The sequence below is a fragment of the Manacus vitellinus genome, unplaced genomic scaffold (assembly GCF_001715985.3).
Source record: "Manacus vitellinus isolate BGI_N305 unplaced genomic scaffold, ASM171598v3 scaffold_14_pilon, whole genome shotgun sequence".
Taxonomy (NCBI): Eukaryota; Metazoa; Chordata; class Aves; order Passeriformes; family Pipridae; genus Manacus; species Manacus vitellinus.
Window position 1 is genome coordinate 16811115 of NW_021939063.1, and position 6000 is coordinate 16817114.

The 6000-nt window shown below is 45.8% G+C and overlaps 1 protein-coding gene across 5 annotated transcripts in view; it reads left to right on the forward strand.

Moving 5' to 3' along the window:
- MAPKAPK3 (MAPK activated protein kinase 3) overlaps nt 1–6000 on the forward strand; it is a 106184-nt gene that overhangs the window by 51496 nt on the left and 48688 nt on the right. The window contains exon 1 of one of the 5 annotated variants that reach the window (XM_008923443.2): nt 717–1329. The exons of the other annotated variants lie outside the window; for them this stretch is intronic. The gene's annotated coding sequence lies outside the window, so the exon portion shown is untranslated. Of the gene's footprint in view, nt 1–716; nt 1330–6000 lie in introns of those variants that run through there. 5 annotated transcript variants of the gene reach the window in all.

The window sequence follows — 6000 nt, forward strand, 5'->3', positions numbered from 1 at the left end:
CCTCACCGTTTCTGTGCACAGCAAGTGCAATAGTCAGACGATCATTCAAAGGCTCACCCTTGTAGCTCCGGCTCAGGGTTGCAGGGGGACACCTGCCTGCATGTGCCCCTTCCCCTCTAAATCCCGCGCTGTCGAAGCCTCCTGTTGGTGGTGCAGCAGCGCGATGGATTGAGCACATCCACGCTAGAGAGGTGGGAGCGGCTGCTGCCTCCTGCACACCGCGGTTAACCCGCACGCTCCCTTGGCATTTATTTCGTCGTCATCCTGGGAGGAGATGACGCTGCGATCCCGGCTGTGCTGTGCCGGCAGGAGCGCTGCAGCCCGGCACGGGCAGCGAGGGGCTGTCGGCGTGGGGTTTTGCTTAGAATTGGGCTCCATCTAGTGATCCTCTTCAGAGGAGGCTTTGCGTGCAGGCTGTGCCGCTGGCTGAGCAGCCATTTGTGTCTCCGGAGCAGGGAAGCGGCGCTTGGAGCTGTGCAGTGCAAACATCACCTGCAGAAGGGGGTCTCTGTCGGCGGCTTTGTCGCTGCTCTGTGGAGGCAGCGGGTGCTCAGGTCCTGCAGGACCCTGAGAGATGAGCATTGAATCCAAGTGTGTGTGAGCATCAATTAAAGGAGCTGGCTTTTGCACTGGAAACTTCTTTAGGGGCCCACCTCAAAAAAGGAAAAAATGTTCAGGCTAATGCCTGGGCTATTTTATCTATAAAATTAGTGATTGGTTTTAAATCAGGAGCAGTCAGTGATGCTTCATCACTCTACCTCGTTGGCACTCCTCGTGTACACGGTAATGCCCCAAGATGGAAACAGCACAGTGTGCCAGATCTGCCAGTGCCCCAGGCCTTGCACTGTCAAGATAAATTCCTGCCACTCCTCCAATAGTTGTTTAAACCCAGTTTATACTGATATAAATGGCTTTCCAGAGCTCGGTGTTGAAGAATTAGGACATTGAAGAGGCAGTAGCAAGAAATATCGAATAATATCCTTGACTGCTAGGCTTTAGTTATGAAAGGTACCAAAGAAAGCTCACAATAAAATCACAGGAGTAAGAAAATCCAGAAATCGTGAGCCAGTTAGTCCCTCAGGAAAGTTCACCAACACAACAGCACCATCTGCTGCTAAATGTGTGTTTGGTAACACCCACTGAGGGTGAGTTACAGCTTCCACTGTGCAGTTGGACATTTCTATAACCTTGTAGAGTTGGCATAAATGAAAAGTGACATCCAGAATCATAGCTCTTAAGAGGGGTCTGTGTGCCTGGGGGCTGGATTTACCTTCACCATAAGGACTGAACTCCTTTGGTTACTGCGTGGTCCTTCCCCTGTGCTGTAAGGTAAGGAATAGCATGGCACTGACCAACCATTAGCAATAACAAGCATCTGTTCCTGGTTTAGATGGGCCATCTTGTTATTTGAGTAGGGCACACCAATTTCTGTAATTAAGAACAGGCACAAGGGTGATGAACTTGCTGTTGTGTTTTTTATTTCCCAACCTGGTGTGGAGCAATGGAAGGAGTCTCCGGGGTGTGGGTGAGCTGTGCCATGGATACAGTGACATCTGAGCTGGCTCCATGAGAAGTAGGATGTGCAGAAAGGAATGGGTTTCATTTCAGGCTACAAAAAAATACTTTGGGGTTACTGTAAGGAACTCACCATATTCATTATCTGAAGGCTTGCTAGCATGTGGCGACCCAGAAGGTTATTGTAGTGTGGCATATGTTAAGAGCTTTTCTGCTTGATTCAAATGCTGTTTTTCTGCAAAGACTGTATTCCTAAGTGGCCTGGAAGGCCATCCTGGGACTTCCAGGCAGTGCTGCCATACCCATTAGTTGCAGGATCTCTTTCAGTGAAAGACAGAGATTCATTTCTTTTGCTCCACTGCAGCATAAAATGAAGTGCCATCTCCTGTGGACAGATTAGAAGATTTTTGATGTTTTTGATTTATGATCCTTCTGTGAAAAAACATGTCTTTTTTTTCCCTCTCTGCTGAAAGGGAAACATTCAAGTGGTATCTCTGACTCCCTCATCAATAAGCTGTGTCCTAAAGCTCCTTCTCTGCTTTAAGTTTCTTAGTGTAGGAGCAGGGGTGGAGCCTCCCAAAATTTTCTCCATGACCAGGACAAGGTATCTGTAATAAGGTGTCTGAGTCCAGGGTTATAAAAGCAGCTGTTCTACCCACTTCTGTACTTCTGTAGGAAAATACCTGCTATGTGCTGACAGGAAGAAGTAATCTGGAGGAATGAAGTCAGGTATTAGGACAGGCTCTCCAGAATGAGAGACTGGTGTTCTTGAGACTTCCCTGCTTCACTGGCAGCTGGTTCATAGCCAGAATTTTGGTTCCTCCTGGAAACCATGTTATAATCCCAGGTTAGGACAGAGGGTGTTGAAAATAAAAGAGAAGTTGTTCTAACAATAAAGCATCAATAAAGATCACTGCCTATGAAAGAGCTTTATAAACCTGGTTTTACCTCAGCCCTGAGAGAAAAGAACCAGGCTGTTTGCTGATGAGCTTTCCTAGTTTGGTCTTTTTTTTTTTTTGTTTCCTTTTTGATAGTCTGAGACAGACACCCCCAGAGCAGAGCTGAAAGACAGGCGAAAAAAAACATGCATCTAGTTTCTGATTCAGACCACTGTGTACATGACAGGCTAAACTAAAGATCCTACAAGAAGCTTCTTTTCTTCTCTTTCACATCAAAATACTGTGCTGCAGAGCTGCTCTTTCCTTCTTTTAATATCACAGATGCAGTTTCTCTAGAACTTCCTGGGGGATTTAATAAGGTTGTTGCAACTGCCCAACCAAAGCCGTGTCCTCACTTCAACCTGGCAATACAGAGGATTTTCTCTTTGGTGACATCTATATAATGCACCCCAGAGTGTGGATTTCTCATAACAGCAGAAAAAATATATAGCAGAAAAATTATATAGCTGTTACCCAAGAGGAAGCAATGTTTCAGAAAAAAACAAGTCACGAGTTTTCAGCTGGTGGTGATAATTTCTTTATTATAGCTGATGGGATTTCCATGAGATGTTGCTACCAAAGGGCTGACCTCCATGCAAATCACTTTTGTATATAACTAAACAGATACCTGTAGCATTCAGGTAAGTATAACTCCTCAAAATATGCCATCCCTCAGACACATTTGATGACATCAGCTTTCCTAGCTCTCCGATGAGAGCAAACTCAATCATTTCATTTTTGTTAAGAAATGAGACATTTGAAAGTCTGAAATGTCTTTGATCCCAGTTATTAAATTGCTACAGCATGGCAAACAGGCAGTGAAAATACCCAGTGGAATAGCCAAAATTAACCTCCTGTGTTTAAACAGTAGTGCTGTCCATCTGTAAAGCAGGTATCTGTGGTATTCAAGACATGAAAAAATCAGGGACAGCGTATCCAAACTGCATGCTGGCTAAAATATAAAGCTTTTCTAGGTTAAGCCACTGGTTAGAGAAAAGGAGCTGCTGCCTCAAAGCTTATTGCAAGAGCAGGACCTTATTGTTTTCTCCTATAAGCTATTTTTTATTTTGGGACAAGCCTGGCATAGCTGAGCTACCAAATTCTCTCCTGAAATTAAGTTGTTTTGTGTTGTTGCTGTTGGGGACTTCTGGTAAAAATAGGATTAATGTTTAATTTACAGTCTTAGGGATTTTTGTGAAGATGAAAGAACTTTTGCTGTAGTGGGCTCTTAGCTGTGATAGTACCGGTTTGGGTTTTTTGTAGCTTCAGAAAGCAAACATCAATAAATAAATAAATAAAAACGTCTGTTTGAATGAAAAATGTCCCCTGGCTCAGTGAGCTGCAGTGGGCCTGTCAGTGTGTCCTCCTCCAGCATCTCCAGAGGGGGCTAATGCAGCTCCACCTGCCACGAGCACAAAGAGAAGCTGCAGGATCCAGAGAGTAATTCCCAGGGAGATTTAAAACTGGCATTTGAAAACAGACATTGTGGGAAATCCTCCTGGAGCCAGACAGGGGAGAACTGCAGCCAAGGTGACCACACTGTGCTTGCTCACCCCTGGGATGTCAGAGGTGCTGGGTGTTATCTCGGGATGTGCCCGGATCCAGCAGGCTTGTGCTTCCCTGGAGCTTGTCAGAGAAATTATAAAACCTTAAGCAGCTTAAGAGAAGAATATTGTACAGATGAATGTTCTCAGCTCTGTAAAAACCACACAGGGATTGCAAAGGTTGGGATTTTCCTTCAGAGGGGGTACCCAGCACAGGTATGCAGGTACAGTACCTGAGACACCACACAAGTCACTACAGCAGAGCTGGTTTTGGCTTTGTGGTCATCCTTGTCTACAGTGAGGCTCTTTGATACTTGGGCTGCAGCTGGAAAAGCCTTTTTTGGAGTTTATGGTGGATGAAATTAGCAGAGGGTTGGTCTCAGGCCTTACTAACCATGATTCACACCGGGTTTTAAGGTGTTTGCCCTGTTTAAACTTAGTACTGGTTGCTCGTAAAACAGTGAACTTTGCTAAGGGCAGATATAGACAATATCAAGGGGTGAACCCAAACAAGCTTTCCATCCCAGTAAGATACCCAGTGACTTGAATAATGTGTTTTGTATCCTCCCAGTTTAATTTTCCTCAGCAGGGAACTGTTGGTGACAGACGTGTAGAACCAACTAACTTCACACATCCTGTCTCATTCCCTCATCTTTCCTCCTTTCTTTCCACACAAAGCTTATTCTTGTAATAGTTCGAAAGAGTCACAATTTCTTAATGAAATTCCTTACTTCTGACACACTCTGTAAAAAATAGCAACCCTTCAAGTAGACATCTGCTTGGAATTTTTGCAGTGTTTAATATTTCCCAGAATAGGGCCATAAATCGCCTTCTGCCAGCTTCAATGTGCCAGCCATTGTAATTCCTGCTTGCTTTGGGGAGCCATAGGCTTCAGGGTCAGAGTTACATGGAAAGATCAAAACTGGGGCTGGGAGATTGGTGTGAGTGAATTTATTTCTCAAATTATAAAATGCAGGAGAGAGCGGAGAGATTTGTAAGTTTTCTGAAGGGCCTGACCCCCTGCAACTGTGCAATGGGGAGAGAAATGTAGTTACCTGTTGCAAAGAGAAAGAAATTACCATCCAGGACTAATAGAACAGAAAATACAGGCAGGAGCCATGGGAAGGAAAAGCAGAGCAAGCTGCTGACTGCAGAACAGTGTTATTGAAGGTTTGCAACCTGGGAGCTCAGTTATGGATCCATCTCTGAGACAGCCACAGTGGGAGGTGATGCGAAGCCTAAGAAGGCTGGAAGCCAAACCTGAAAAGAAAAGGTTGGAAATAGCTGTTTTCCTCAGGGATTTGATTAGCCCAGAATAGGTGAACTGAATCAGGGGACCAGGCCCTCCAGCAGCTGAACTGCAGAAAGCCTGGAAGGGAAACCTGAGGCGGAATAGCGGTAGCATCACATCACATGGTGATGTACTGCAGATCCGCATCCTGCTAAGTTGAACTACTTTTTATTCCTTGGAGAAAGGGCTCATTAGCCCTTTTAATTATTTTCCTTACCGCTAGAACTCCAGATGCCATTATGTTACGTAAAATGACAAATGTATTTTTAACTTGTAAAGCATGTGAACTTTTAAGTTCCTTCCAGTGATACGAACGCAGCTCCATTTCAATGCGTGACTCATCTTCACATGTAGGGGAAAAAAACCTCAGCGTTTCACATCCCTGTAACCACACGCCGTGCACCGGCGATGAGCGACAGTTGCTGTGGGAACCACCACTTTTAAATGTCCTGACTGTGCCCTCCAAAGTGCCAAGAAATACTGACCGCGTGGAGTTTAGTGGGAGCATTTAGTGACAGAACCCTTTCGGCTGAAGGATGATTGCCCGGGATCGCGTCTCAGCCCGTTTGAAGCAGGGTTTGGAGCGAACGCGGCGATCCTTCCCCTTCCCAAAGGATCCATCGGGGCAGGGCCGGCGGTGCCACCGCGCGGGCGCGCTGCGACACCAGCCCGGAGCCGCCCGGCTCCAGCCCGCCCTCCTCCCCCTCCGGCA